Raw genomic sequence first — 16,951 nt, forward strand, 5'->3', positions numbered from 1 at the left:
AGTAATGGCGAACAACAGCGATGATCAAGCAGCGAACAGAGCAAAGCTCTCTGTTTATTTTTGGCGACCTGGGAGCGTTAAATAGGGTGAGGTACATTCTTCTCGCCAAAAAAAGCAAAATGGGAGCATTCGAATACTGCCCTTTGTTTGCAGTACATATGCAGTTTGTCAATAATCTCTCTGTTGCATGACTTTCGGTCACTGAGCACAAACATTATACCCTGAGTGTCTTGACACATGAAGAAAAAAATATATGTGCTAATCATGTACGTATTGGCTCTAAGTAGCTTAAAATATTTTGTACACTAATATAAATGAGACATGGAAGAATGAACAACATTATTGGACATCAAAATTGAAATAACAAACTTCTTCAGTGGGATAATGCACTATGATGGGTTATATAATAAATCCAAATGTAAGTTTGTTTCACTACCTTATTCATTTTTTGTGCGCACAGCGGTATTTTTATAGTACAGTTAACCTTTTCAGTGCAGATATTTATTTTTGGACAGAGTTTTATATATATAGGACAAGTCGGCCTAATGTGGTGATGGCTAACCTTGACACTCCAGCTGTTGTTGAACTATACATACCAGCATTCCATGCTACAGTTTTACTATTTGGCCATGCTAAAACTAATGCAGGGCATGCTGGGATCTGAAGTTCAACAACAGCTAAAGTGTCAAGGTTAGCCATCACTGGCCTAATGTATATCGGCCATAAGTATAGCACTGTATTTGCATTTTATATACAGTACTACAGTATATTATTTTACTGTGCTACTAGTTAATAATTGTTTAAGTATTTAAGTAACCTTTGTGTCCTATCTTTCGTTTCAGAAATGAAAATCATAGAGAGGGCATCCCAGGTAAACAGAAAGAGAAAATAAGGAAAAAGCAAAAACAGAAACTGTTTTGGGTTAGCTACAGAGAAAACAAAAGCTGACATAATGCATAAACAATGTTGCAAACCTGTCTTTATACAGTGTAAATCAGGGGTATATTTTACAGTTTGCAGAATCTTTGCAAATAAGTCTGTAAAGAGTCTTTCCAAATACTGTACGTGACAGAAACCTCACTACTAAAAATAATAAGATCAAACCCCAGATAGCCAAACAAAATACAACATACGCAGAACAATACAGGTTTTAAAAAATGAGTACAACCTATGTTGTATATCAACACTATATACATAATATAATAACACAAAAGTCCCAATTTATTTTCACAGTATCTGCTATTTATGTTGTACGTGGCTGCAAGATTAGGCAGACATGATATCATACCAATGTAATGAATCAGACAATGTTACATTCATACATTAGTATTAGTGTAATCACAGCCACTTGTACAATTGTTGTGACACATTGTCACTATGAGGGTAAAATGAAATAAGAGAAAAGATATAAAGGTAGCCCTACAAGCCTTGAAACTGACCTCCTCTCTAACATCCGGCTACATAGTGTAATTTTCTGAGTACCTAAGCATATGTATAAAAGTGAAATCAAATGACTGACTCCGATTTGACATAAATGCTGAGGTAACAGTGAAGCATTGTCCTCTATTGAAGGACACCACCTTGTCTAGATAAAGTCTTGTAAATGTTCCCCTCTAAAACTTAGCATTCTCTGCACCTACCCATCATGTATATTTATAGCTGCATTAATAATGTTCTTCAAAATGACTTATGTTACCAAACCATACATTAAATACACCTTCCTAAAATAGATATTCCCAAGAGCAACAATCCAAGGAATTTAGATATGCATAAAAAACTCATAGATTAAAAGCAGACATATTTCATGCAAAACAAATAACAGTATACATTTGGCGTGATTATGAGTAATAGAAAATTATATTTAGTCATTTGGAATCCTTGTTTTGTTTCTGTTCATTGCCCTATTTCAATCTGCTTGAAATTAATCAGCCTTGTTTTGTTTAAATATATCGACATACATTGTCCTGAAAAATCTGAGACAAATAAGGTTACTTTGTAGCCACAAGCTAAGTGTGGTCAATGGATTTTGCTTATGTGAGGGATCTGCTGTTAGGCAGGTACGCTAATGCATTAATCTTACAGAGTGAAATGTCTTCAATGGACCTTTTTTAGGGAGATTTATAACATAGGAAAACCAAAGAAAGACTGTAGTAATGTAAAGAATTACGTAAAAAGAAAAAATATTTACATATTTTATAGACTGCACGGAAAACATATGCAACAGTTATATCATTATTCATTATATCTTAAGAACATTTAATATAAATAAAATACACATAAAAACAATAAGAATAGGAACTGAATACATGAGAACAGAGATAAACAAGGATGAAAGCACCAAGCAACAATTTACAGGTATACAGTATAAAACATATAATGATCTATTATTGTCATTGTTCCCTTAACATTTAGCCATTATCCATTTTAAAAAGGAAGTTTATTTGTATCCAGGCAGGAATTATGTACCAGTGTGGGTTAGAAGGGAAGTAACAGTAGGCCCAGGAAATCCACATCTTAAATTCAAGCAGAAAAGCTGTTTTGGTACAAATCAATCATGCATACTGTGCAAGTTACATAAAGCTGTAGAAAACATGTATACAATGCAGCAAGTACAGCAAAGGTAGCTTAGCATATGTCAGTGATTCCCAAACTGTGTTCCGTGGCTCCCTGGGGTGCCTCAGGACACTTGCAGGGGTGCCCTGGATCGGTGGTCGAGGACCAATTCAAATTATTTATGGTTAATTATTTATGGGCAAAACCAGAGCTGGTGGCTGCCAATAATAAAATGTCTACAAACAGAAGGAAATCTTGCCCTTTACCACATAACTGACCATAGGAATAGCATATAAACCCAATCTAATAAAAAAAATTTTTAGCCTAGGGGTGCCGTGAAAAGTTTTTTTTATACTCTAGGGTGCCGTGATTCAAAAAAGATTGGGAACCACTGGCATATGTAATGTGAACAAATTCATAGCAGTATTTGAGTTATAAACAGAGGTGAATAGTAACAAATACATTTTATTTGTCACTCGGGACAGATTTCGTCTCCAAATTCATGAATCATAGCAAATTCTAAAATATCATATTGAATAAGATCAATTTATAAATAAACCATGTGACCTTGGGGCTGATCCTAATTTCACATATTCACCAGTATTTATAATAAAATCCATAATATATATATATATATATATATATATATATATATATATATATATATATATATATATATATATATATATATATATATTAGAGATGAGCGGGTCCGGATCATCTCCGGGATCTGACAGATCCGAGTCTGGATCCGAGCCGGCTTGGGAGTTCCCGCCTAAATTCCGGACCGAAAACGAGGCAAAACCTTATCATCGCGCTGTCGGATTCTCGCGGGATCTGGATTCTATATAAGACGCGCGCGCCCCGCCATCTTTACTCCAGCATAGGAGAGGGAAGAGGGTGGTTGTGCTGTGTGCTGTGTGCTGTGCTATAATAATAATAATATATTATTTTGCTACTGCTCACTCAATTAGGGTCTGTAGGGGCTGCTGTACACAAGTCCAGTGTACAGGGGCTGCAGTGGCCAGTGTACAAGGGGCTGTACAGGGGCTGTGTTCAGTGTGACAGGGCTTGTGTCCAGTGTGACAGGGTCTGTGTACAGTGTGACAGGGTCTGTGTCCAGTGTACAGGGTTTGTGTCCAGTGTACAGGGGTTGTGTCCAGTGTACAGGGGCTGTGTCCAGTGTACAGGGGCTGTGTACAGGGGCTGTGTCCAGTGTACAGGGGTTGTGTCCAGTATACAGGAGCTGTGTACAGAAGCTGTGCCCAGTGTCCAGGGGCTGTGTCCAGGGGCAGTGTCCAGTGTACAGGGGCTGTGTACAGGGGTTGTGTCCAGTGTGACAGGGCCTGTGTCCAGTGTGACAGGGGCTGTGTCCAGTGTACAGGGGCTGTGTCCAGTGTACAGGGGCTGTGTCCAGTGTACAGGGGCTGTGTCCAGTGTACAGGGGCTGTGTACAGGGGTTGTGTCCAGTGTGACAGGGCCTGTGTCCAGTGTGACAGGGGCTGTGTCCAGTGTACTGGGGCTGTGTACAGGGGTTGTGTCCAGTGTACAGGGGCTGTGTCCAGTGTACAGGGGCTGTGTACAGGGGTTGTGTCCAGTGTACAGGGGTTGTGTCCAGTGTACAGGAGCTGTGTACAGGAGCTGTGTCCAGTGTCCAGGGGCTGTGTCCAGGGGCAGTGTCCAGTGTGACAGCTGTGTCCAGTGTACAGGAGCTGTGTCCCGGGGCGGTGTCCAGAGGCTGTGTCCATTGTCCAGGGGCTGTGTCCAGGGTGACAGGCTGTGTCCAGTGTCCAGGGGCAGTGTCCAGGGGCAGTGTCCAAGGGGCTGTGTCCAGTGTGACAGGCTGTGTCCAGTGTAAAGTAAGAAAAATAAATAAAAGTAATAAATAAAATAAAAACACATTTTTGGAGGATGATGGAGGAGGAAATAGTGGGAGATCAGCAACCTGATAGAAGTGCTGAAGCTGCTACCACCAGTCATGACAAGGCCGATAACTCTTTGTATTTTTTGCTCTTTGGAGCATTTCTCTTTTTTTGGGATAGTTTATTAAACTGCCACCCTGTCTGCCCCTGCAGTGCCGCTCTGCTTCCAAGATGTGCCAGGTTGGAAGTGTAAGGTCCACATGTATGTGATGCCCACTGCTGTCGCTTAGCTTAGTCATCCAGCTACCTCGGTATACTCTTTTGGCCCAACTACAGTAAATTAAAACAATTTTGTAAGCTGTGAAGTGATCAAAATTGACTAGAAATTAGTGGAAACTAATGTTATTGATGTCAATAATACTTTAGGGGCAAAAACAGGCCCAAATTCTGTTATTGTAGCCATTGTTAGCATTTTTTCATAAAAATCCAGATCCAAAACCAAAACCCACAAGGGTGGTTTTGCCAAAACCAATCCAGATCCAAAACATGAAGGGAGATCCAGATCCAAAACCAAAACCAAAACCCGAAAAAGTGGCCGCCGCACATTTCTAATACAGATGGGTCTTGTCCCATCCTTGCTGGCGGGTCGCCATGGCGTCTGCGCTGGCGACCCGCCAGCAGCCACGCCAGCGAATGCACTGAGACGCGCGTGCGTCTCACGCGCACGCGCGTCTCAGTCTCCGTCGCCAGCGGAAACCCTGTCCGTCTCCGCCTCAGGGAGACGGACAGGGTTAGGGGGGGTTAGGGGGGGATATATATATATAGATAGTATGTATTTTATTATAATACATACTATATATATATCCAAGTGTATGGATCACACTCTCCTCTATTTAACATCAACTGCCAGGGTGTCAGCTCAGGAGTCCTAGACATGTCCAGCAAACCAGTATAGCAAAATATATATATATATATATATATATATATATATATATATATATATATATATATATATATATATATATATATATATATATATATACTGTATATTGAGATAGGGGCGTTATGATGCCTGCACTCGGTGTGTGTATGAGAAGAATGAGATATCCCAAGAAAACCCGTTTATTACGTAATGCACTCTGCAACAGTGACAAATAACAAATCTCAGTGGAAATGTCTTCTAACACATTGTGAAGTGAAAAGGTGATAAAATGCGAAAACAAAACAATTGCTGTATACAAATTGCAATGAAAATATTCACAAATTAATGAATATGTATCGCAACATACACTATTGCCTGTGGGTTCTCACTGAGTGAGTAGGCAGCAATGTGGTATTGCCGCACAGGGGCAGGTGGGGTAGTGGCACAGTAGGTGAAGGGGAAAGTCTGATCTGCTGGTTACACAGGCTGTATACAGTATATACATGGAAAAATAAAATAGAAGGCGTAGACACAAGTAAAGCACTGCTGGCATATTACACATGAAAAGTGCAGTGCTGGTAGAATTATTATTATTATAATTTTATTTATAAGGCGCCACAAGTGTTTCGCAGCGCCGTACAAAGGAACAATACAGGGAAACAAAACTTGGCATAACATTGAATAAATAACAAAAATACAGTACAAATAAAGAGCGCCACAGATCAATACACATTACAGCTTGGATATAAGTAGTGAGGATTCAATCAACATACAACTAGAGGCTTGAGGCCAATGATGGAGAGGAGTATGCAGATGAAGATGGTCACTGAGTGTTGGAGTAAAGGAGAGCTGTGAGTGAAATGTGAAGAGAAGTGGGCTTTGGCAACAGGAGGGAAGAGGGCCCTACTCGGAGGAGCTTACAATCTAGTAGGAAGGGGAGACAGACAGATTACAAGAGGTGCAAAGGGGTCAAGGTAAAAGGAGACTGGGGAGGAGGGGTCAGAACTGCATTTAGATTATGCACCCCAGTACGTGTAGGGGCTGGCACAGTGACCATGGATGGTGCACAGAGCCTGTGAAGCCAAATTTACATTAAAAAAAATATATCACTGTATTCTGTATTCCTGCATTAAAAGGTTTTGATTCTTAATTTATTATGGTTTTGATGCATTGTGCATACATGGTGTTGATTTGTGCCTGACCACAATCTGGCAATTACACATTGCAGAGCACCCGACGTGTAAATTAGCAACTGAAAAGGAAAGTTACTTGTAGTTTCTTTAATGAATACCTGTTCAAAATACATATTGTACAACAAAGAAGCAACCGGAAACAGCAATAACCTGGATCACTAACAGACTTGAGAAAGTGTTTTCATCATACTGGATACCATAAATAAGGCGCAGCAGAAGGCTGCCTCGGAGCTGTGCAGCTCAACCATACTATATGTCTCCTCTTGTCTCCCCCTGTCCTTGTCCTCATTCATCACCCCCTCGAGTGCGGTGACCCTGCCAAGTGTGGTGACCAAGCACAGCAGAGAAGCCCTTCTTAAATGGAGCTCACCCCTGGAGCAGACCACCCGTATGGGCCTGACGGAGCGGGAGGTGGGCAGATTGGCAGCCCTCACAGTCCACACTGCCCTTGCTGCCCTGTGCAGAAAGGATGCAACAAAGTTGCGGCCAGCAGGGATGTCTGGCATGGTCGAACAAATGCACTGGTCCCGCCATGGGGAAGGTCTTGGCGATCCACTTTTCTTCTGCACTACAGTGCTCCGAGGTGCGTGGATGCATGCCATACAATATCCATGCAATACATATTGCCACCACTGGGTGGTTAATGCTCCACCAATCTAGCGCTGATATAACGATGAAACTCACTGTTCGAGTGGGGCGCACTTACTATACAGTACATATGAGACGTCAGTGCATATGAGCCACTTGTGTGCCTCATTCCTGTGAAAATCGCTGCAGCTCCAAACTGTATTGTACAATACAAGCAAATGGTCCTTGTAGTGTCCCAGTCATCTAGGCAAATATTAACTGCGGCCTGCAGTTTTTAAAGGGAAGCAGGATTCTTTGTGTGTGCCAAGTTATATTGAATCGAACTTACTTAAATGTGTTGAATAAATATAAAAAAAATATCCTTTTATGAATTGAACGCGGGCCTACAACATGCAGAGCGCTTATCCACTAGCCTACTATACTTGGTGATAGCGGCCAGTGCTCCCATTCAGATGTAGCCTAGCGCCTTTCGCCAAAGAAATGAGACTTATGCGTCTGACATACACCGAGCATCCCACTCTCATATTGTGCTACAGTAAACTGCTCTTTGCACAAAGAAGGGGTTGGCATGAATGCAATGGAAGGGCCAACACAACATTTAGTCAGTGTGGCTGGGGGAAGGCGCTACGATATACTGCACATCACTGCGCCTCTTATGCATACGCACCAAATTCTTGGCGAAGTATTCATTGTACGCTTACTATTTGCTCATTTGTCCCCATAGCAAGTTATAAAATTGTGTAATGAGACGCACGTCCATGTAATTGTATTTAGGTAGTAAAAGTGTCTATCTAACTTACTGAACAGTACAGTAATGTACAGTAGTAGCAAAGTAGGTCCTGCGCTACAGAGCTTTTATATATATATATATATATATATATTTATATGTATATATTTAGAATTTGGAAGGAAACCGGAGTACCTGGAGGAAACCCATGCAAGCACGTGGAGAATATACAAATTCTGCACAGTTAGGGCCATGGGAACCGAACCCATGATCTCAGTTCTTTGAGGTAGTAATGCTAACCATTACACCGTCCGTGCTGCCCCCCAGTGACTTGCTACTTTCAAACATGCAAAATTAGCCATCTTGCTTGTTAATTAGATATGTATTGTTTAGTTTCCTGATACAAGAACTATAGATGTGCAGGTTTTGATTTACTCAGATCTCATAGCCAAATCAGAATCAGAATCAGAATCAACTTTATTGGCCATGTATGCTTGCGCACACTAGGAATTTTTTGTGGATTTACAGTGCAGCATCAAGCAGGGATGAAGGTGGGGGGGTGAAGGCATTACATACATTACATTAAGACATTACATGTGGGGAACACATACCCGCCGAGCTGCACAGCGCCTAGGCAGCCATCAGCGGCGCCACTGGTCGCTGCAACAGCCAGGAAGGTAACATTAAGTACAGTTATCACATAGGGAGCACATACCCTCCGAGCTGCACAGCGCCTAGGCAGCCATCAGCGGCGCCACTGGTCGCTGCCAACAGCCAGGAAGGTAACATTAAGTACAGTTATCACATAGGGAGCACATACCCACCGAGCTGCACAGCGCCTAGGCAGCCATCAGCGGCGCCACTGGTCGCTGCAACAGCCAGGAAGGTAACATTAAGTACAGTTATCACATAGGGAGCACATACCCACCAAGCTGAACAGCGCCTAGGCAGCCATCAGCGGCGCCACTGGTCACAGAAACAGCCAGGTAGGTAACAATACAAGCAGAGAGACAGTACAGTTATCACACATGGAACATATTTGGCTGAGCTGCACAGCTCCTAGGCAGCCATCAGCGGCGCCATCTTGATCATGCTGCTCAAAGGCAGCAGTAATAATATTATTTTCATGGCAACGGAAGCATGAGTTCAACCGGATGCAGCACTTTTCTTCCAAAGCTGGCACACCCTGCCAGCTTGTTGTTCAACGGGTGTGCAACTAGTGATGGTACAGCATACAGGCTTTGCAAACAGTGGTTACGGAGGTACATGGTACAAATCATTGTAAAGAGACAGTAAACAAAGAAAATACATAGCTTTCATCGGCTTAGAGGCTGAGAGAGATGGTAATTGGTGAAAAATAAAATGATGCCATGTGCGGGTTTAAGTCCAAATCCAGTCCAAACTCATGCTTCTGTTGTCATGCTTACGATGCAGGCTAAGAGCAGGCAAAGCCTTTAAAGCAGGCTTGCAAACATTTCCAATATTAAAGGAAAGTTTGGGTCAGCTGGTACAGGGGGAGGGGCTGGTGTTTGCACAAATTCCTCAACAGGCTAATTAGTGGAAGGGGGAAGTTGCAGGCTCCAAGGGCCAGATGTATCAAGCTTTAAAAAGTGAAAAAGTGAAGAGTGATAAACAACCATCCAATCAGCTCCTACCTGTCATTTTTCGAACCCAGCCTGTAATATGACAGATAGGAGCTGATTGGCTGGCTGTTTTTCACTCTCCGGTTTAGCACTTTGTGAAGCTTGATACATCTGGCCCCAAGTAACAAAACAATTCACAATGCAGACTGTTCTTTAAATGAAAGCATCAGATGTTCAAATGGGATTCATGTACCTGTAAAATAGGAGATGAGATGGTTTCAGAACTTCTCTCCAGTCAAACTCATGCTTCTGTTGTCATGCTTACGATGCAGGCTAAGAGCAGGCAAAGCCTTTAAAGCAGGCTTGCAAACATTTCCAATATTAAAGGAAAGTTTGGGTCAGCTGGTACAGGGGGAGGGGCTGGTGTTTGCACAAATTCCTCAACAGGCTAATTAGTGGAAGGGGGAAGTTGCAGGCTCCAAGTAACAAAACAATTCACAATGCAGACTGTTCTTTAAATGAAAGCATCAGATGTTCAAATGGGATTCATGTACCTGTAAAATAGGAGATGAGATGGTTTCAGAACTTCTCTCCAGTCAAACTCATGCTTCTGTTGTCATGCTTACGATGCAGGCTAAGAGCAGGCAAAGCCTTTAAAGCAGGCTTGCAAACATTTCCAATATTAAAGGAAAGTTTGGGTCAGCTGGTACAGGGGGAGGGGCTGGTGTTTGCACAAATTCCTCAACAGGCTAATTAGTGGAAGGGGGAAGTTGCAGGCTCCAAGTAACAAAACAATTCACAATGCAGACTGTTCTTTAAATGAAAGCATCAGATGTTCAAATGGGATTCATGTACCTGTAAAATAGGAGATGAGATGGTTTCAGAACTTCTCTCCAGTCAAACTCATGCTTCTGTTGTCATGCTTACGATGCAGGCTAAGAGCAGGCAAAGCCTTTAAAGCAGGCTTGCAAACATTTCCAATATTAAAGGAAAGTTTGGGTCAGCTGGTACAGGGGGAGGGGCTGGTGTTTGCACAAATTCCTCAACAGGCTAATTAGTGGAAGGGGGAAGTTGCAGGCTCCAAGTAACAAAACAATTCACAATGCAGACTGTTCTTTAAATGAAAGCATCAGATGTTCAAATGGGATTCATGTACCTGTAAAATAGGAGATGAGATGGTTTCAGAACTTCTCTCCAGTCAAACTCATGCTTCTGTTGTCATGCTTACGATGCAGGCTAAGAGCAGGCAAAGCCTTTAAACTTTAAATTATCGCAAGTTTAGTTTTTTTTCGATTGGCTGTCACATGTTTTGGATTACCAATAAGCAATAAGATTCCACTGTGATTACTGAGTAAATCCGGGTCAAACTGAACCCACACATCTCTAACAAGAACACAACTGAACTTAGGGGCTCCGGGTCGAATTGAATACCAGTTCAGAATCACTTTGGGGTTCCTAATAGAACCGAATCCTGCCTCAAGTCTGTTCTTGGTTTGGAACTCATATTTAAAAACCCAACTTTGGTTTTGAATTGCATGTAAACAGGTACAACTTACATGATTTTAGCTGTTTTTCTCAATTTATATCTAATGTTTTAGCAATGTTTTATCAATTTTTATGCTGCAGTTTAGGTGGGCATGTGGGCTTATCTCCATGGGAATGGCATCTCGCATTCTGCACAATTGAAAGGATCCACCCCTATATGTCATAGTCTTAAGCAGGGGTTGTTTAAGGAATCTGGGTGCCCTTAGGCCCAACAGTAATAGCCACCCCCTCTCTGCGCAATTTTATTATTTTCATGGTTTCAGAGTCTTCATTTTGTATTATAATCATAGAATGCTAACTATAACGTTTCATTTGATTTTAATTATGTATACATATTTACTAAGTAGGACAGCTTACAGGGGCAGTCTGACCTATCATCCGGATCCCCAATTGGTGTTTTTGAATATCCAACACTTTCTTAATATATTCCTTAGGCTATATCATATAACCGCATGGTAAATTTGTCTCTTAAGGCCCCCATACATTAGTCCCGGGGAGCTGCAGGGGGAGAGCCGGTGGGATACGCTGGGGAGCTGCAGGGAAGAGCCGGGCAGGGTGAGCTGAAAAATAGTCAGCAGGCGGGGGACGCCGGTGAGCCGGGCATTGGGAGAGGCTGGCACGGGCAGCGGGTGGGGGGACGCCAGTGAACCGGCAAGGGCAACGGGTCACAAGCTGGGCAGGAGGATCAGGCAGCCGCAAGGTAGACAAACCCCTATACAAACGATTGACCAGCCAGTGATTTGCTGAGAGATCACTGGCTGCCAATTAGTTTGTATTGGGATTTTTCTTCCTTGCTGCTGTGGCTGCCAGGTCCTTCCTGCCCAGCTCGTGACCCGTTCCCCTCACCGGCATCCCCCCGTCTGCTGCCTATGTGTCCGCTGCCCCTGCCAGCCTCTCTTCATGCTCGGCTCACCGGCATCCCCCGCCTGCTGACTATTTGTCAGCTCACCCTGCCCGGCTCTTCCCTGCAGTTCCCCGGTGTCCCCCGCCCGCTGACCCTGCCCGGAGACGGCACTGCACCGCACATCGGGTCGGAAGGGGTGTCAAAACATGCGATTTATCCTGATTTCATGGCCCGATTCATCCGAATTGGGTGAAATCAGGCCAAAATCACATAATGTATGGGGGCCTTTAGGTGTGGTGAGATATGCTGATGTTCAGAATGTTGATTGTCAAAATGCTGATTCTAGAATTCCCACAGTAAGAATGTTGACATCAGAAGGTCTACATACGCTGAATGTCAAGTCAACAGTTGGGATATCGACACAGGCATTATGTTGGTATATATAAATATCAACATGGTCATAATGTTGACATCATGCATGTCCACAGTTAAAATATCATAGCATTTTTCACCATTTTAGCCTAACCCTAAATATAACATAACATTTATTTTCATTCTATCCCAATCCTAAATTATATATTGACATTTTGACTGTCTGGATTAAGAAAATGTCAAAATTCAGGTGTCAATATTCTGACTGGACACAGTACCTGATTTTAGCCCATTCAACTCTATTCCCAATTTACTGTATATTTGCAGCTCTTTCACAGTGCAGATATTAATAACAAAAATTGGGACTTTACAGCTATTGCGGTGCATTTAAGCATTATGTCCATGAAGAAACATAAAACAAGAACAAAAATACAGTAAGTTGGCCACCTTGCTGTGGGAGGTAGAATCCTTGTTCTGTAAGTGCTGTAAACATTGAACATTTTAGAGTATTCTATGCATTTATTCTCAGTAAAATGCCTCAGGCTGAATGTGCTTTCATACAGGTTATGGATCTCCAAGGTTATTTTTAATACACAAAATAATTTACTGCAGGGGGTGCACTATTTGTATAACATCAAGTTTTACTAATGAACACTAAAGCAATGCCATCAGAACTGAGCATTTATATATATTATATATATATATATATAAGAATCACACGTGGACTATATGTAGTATGCCTATATATATATATATATATATATACCCCACTGGTTCTCAAACGTAGTGGTACATTCAGGGCTTAAAGTGGTCATGCAGAGGTGGGGAAACTAATTTTTCTATGCCACCTAATTACCCCCCTCCACCCATTAGGCAGAGACAGGGCCAGTGGTAGGGTTTTTGGCATCCCAGCAAACTAGAATGCTTTCCTGTAAGAATTACTGTGCTGGGACAATGTGGATCTGGACCATCAGAGGTGGTGGAACTCAGTTCCACCCCGTTCCTCATCACTTTCACGCCTGGGTACATTGATGAAGCAGTGGAGAAGTCAGCCAGTGACCATGTCAATCAATCAGCATTAATAACATGCATATTATAACATTATACAAAGCAGATTATTGGTTGCCATGGGCAATTTCTCTCCACTTGCTCACTTCTGCACTGCTTCATAAATGTATCCCTCGGTCCGCAGGACCCCCCACAGGTCCCAATTTCCACATCACCTGGCAGGAGAGCTCTGTATCACCAAGTGTCACATTTTAAAATAGCAGCAGGTGACCTGGAAAACACAAACTGTTTGGGGTCCTGAGGACCAAGGGCCTGATTCAGACCTGTTTGCTAGGCAGCATATACTCACAGCCTAGCAAACAGGTCAGTGACACCAGCCAAACGCCTACCGCCTGCACTCATATCCCTTTGCTAGAATGCGAGGGAATGTGTACGAGAACACATCCCCTCACAGGCGGCCAAAGGGTAGAGAAATCACTTGTTGGTCGCTGACCATCTAATGATTTTTCTCCCCTCCGAATACAGGGTTGGCACTGACGTCATGTGACGTCAGCTGACCGCCCTGAGCAGTCAGCGCAACTCCTGCGTTCCCAGAGGAATGGTACAGGTATAGGGGTTTTGGGAGTTCTGCACACACAATTGTATTGACACCCTGCAATTGAGGGGTGGTATTCCACTAGATGTTTGTGGACATCAGTGGGGGTGCTATCCCAAATTAATCAGGATCAAAGACAAAAAAAGAAGAAGAAAGAATTTGTATTGGATGCACTCCTCAGGACCAATCAAGAAATTTGTGGACTTATTCCTTTTCTATATTTAAAAAAATGAGTGGGGGCTCCTTTTATCTTTATTGTGACAAAAATAGGATAAGGAGACAGCCACTAATAGCGAAATTGAGAGGTTAAAAATTAACAATGACATACATACATTTAGTGACAATAAAGATAAGAAATTGTGATTTTGAGAGTTTTAAAATGTAGGTAGGGATGACTGTTGGTTAGTGGTGTGTACAGGGGTATATTCCCCACCAAGGTTCTTTGCATGCACTCCTATGGTGCTCCACAGATTCCCGGCCAGGAATCAATATTTGACAATGACGGCTGCACTCGGAGAAATAAAATAGTCGACACAGGTATCTCAAGCCAATGTTTTGAAGTAAAATACTTGAAAATGTTGGCTTGAGATACTGTACCTGTGTTGACTATTTTATTTGTCCAAATCCTGCAGTTATTGTCAAATATTTACATATAATTTATTTTGCCATTTGTTTTTAACTCAATCTATAGTACGTTTAGATTGCAATAGAAGATAAATCACTAGGAATGAAGTGCTGTTTTTCCTAATTTATTCCTAAAGACATGGAAAGCATAAATTATCAGTGTAGGTATTTCAGTGACACATTGGTACAATTTTATATTTAAAGTAGCTAAATTAGGAGTCTACAACTAAATAACCTTAAACAACATACATACATACATCATTGCTTAACATGGGGAATATAGAATAGAATTTTCTTAGAATTGCGTTACAGTACTGTTTAACCAATGTTTCTACTGTATATTGACTCATGTTAACTATTTTAATCCAGGAAGGTTAATGAATATTGCATTGTTGAACAATATGATTACTCATCACAAAAGTTATGAATTCAAGAATAAACTGGCTCAAGCGCAGAGCCATATGGGCAATTTGAAATACCGCTGTTTTACGACCACAAAGCCATGGCGTACTGAAGTGATAATACATACAGTCAGCATAACATTACAGTGAATGGGGAAAAATGTTTCTCTGTCACATCATACTGATTCAGTTTTCAAACTGCTGTATTTACTTTGGTGAACCGGGAAAGATGTCAATTTCCTAATGAACACTGGCTGAACTTTGCTTCAGAATAATACAGCTTTTGTGTAAGAAAACCTCACGGTTTCACATTGCACACCTGACCAGGCTTTTGTTGTCCCTTGGAAAGCCAGGAAAACCGTTTCAGAAATGTACAATTTTTTAATATGCTGCTTCACATTTTTCAACAAGTTATAAAAAGTCAGATATTTCTTATATCTGACTTTTCAATTAAGTAAATTAGAAGCAAAGCAAACAGAAACATCAAACTTTCACATGGACAAAAACAAATCTATATGTGAAGCTTATTTTTTGCTACATTCATTTTATCATTGCATTGGGTAGTAATTATGCTACTTCTGCAGTAAAAGGACTCTAGTCAGGCTCCACTGCCCCATGTACCGCTCTGTCCATCCCTGCCAATTTACTATCTAATGCACCACCCCCACTCTGCTCCCCCACACCCCAGAATTCCCTGCTAATCTGACTGCTAATCTGTCTCACCTTCACCTCCATTCTTGTTTACAGGACCCATGCGTTCCCTGTTTCCTCTGGCCTGGCGGATAATAGCTCTTCTGTGGCTAGGTCTGTCCTGCCTCCATAGCAGTGGGAACTGTTGGATAGGTGCAGGGCAGCCATTAGGGGGGAACTGCGGGGACTCCAGTCCCGGGCCCAGACAGAAAAAGGGCCCAGAAATGAAGTGTATTTGTCATAAATAAAGATTATGTTTCCCTTAAAGCACTGTAGAGGTTGAGTAGTAGTGCTCCAGACAGAGGTTACACCAGGCATGCCAGGTGTTCAAGAAAGGGAAGGGGACCCTGCCTGTTTTGTCAGTACCAGGCCCCACAATCCCTGATGGCGACCCTGTAAAGGTGGGACTAGAATAGAAAATTCCACATTCCACGTTTTCACATGTATATTCTCCTCTGTGTTGTGGTTTGGGTAAACAGAGGTTAATAGCAGAATACCCATGATAGGAGAATTCTGCACAGAACACAAAATTAACAAAAACTGGCAAGCGACCAGTAACCCTATCTCCTACCAAAATGTTTGCTTAGGATCAATATAACATTTGCTAATTATAAACTTTAACAAGCAAGTGATTGGATATATTGTATTATATAGTAAGCTAACCAACCATTGTCCATGGTCCTTTTCCTCATATATCTTCAGTATGGAAAATCAGCATACTGTAAGCCTCTGAGGACAGCAGAGATAATTTCCACATCTCTATCTGTAACCAAAACATTACAAGTCTGTATGTAAAAGGGGGAACAAAAGACACAGGAATTAGATAAGGAATTCCCTTGTAGACTTTGTTAATGATTCATAATCAGCTAATAAGCTCATCTCTGAAAGAAAAATGATCCACGTGCCTGTTTGCTCATTTATCATCATGTTGTACAACCAGGGCCGAGAAAGCTAATTAAGTCTCACAATCATTACAAAAGGATTCCTTTTAATATAGGTACAATGAGGCACAGGGGGCTACCCCACATGTTTTATCTGGGGACTGTGAATGAGAAGATTTTGTATAACAATTGCTAGTTCTGAAATCCCTAACGTCCAACAATGTCTGGTGTATGTTCCTATTTCTTCTTCATTGGGGCTTGGAGTATCAGGATAAAGATGATTATTACTATTTCTCTGGAAGCCACCATGGAGTTTTAGGACCTTATGTAATATGTAATATACTAGCAACAATAAAAGGAATAACTGTAATAATAATAAAACAACATTTAATGAAGTGAAGTCACTACTTAGGTAAATGGAAACCAGACAAGAATATAGCTCGGATTTGCACCATTGCAATTCAATGATTCGCCCGCTGCACACCAAGGCACTGGTCTGCTCTATGCTAGTAATAGTCCCTTTATGAAGTATACTGTGCAAAACTGTTAATGTCATATCAAAC

The sequence above is a fragment of the Crinia signifera genome, chromosome 2, assembly GCF_055691185.1.
Source record: "Crinia signifera chromosome 2, ASM5569118v1, whole genome shotgun sequence".
Lineage (NCBI taxonomy): Eukaryota > Metazoa > Chordata > Amphibia > Anura > Myobatrachidae > Crinia > Crinia signifera.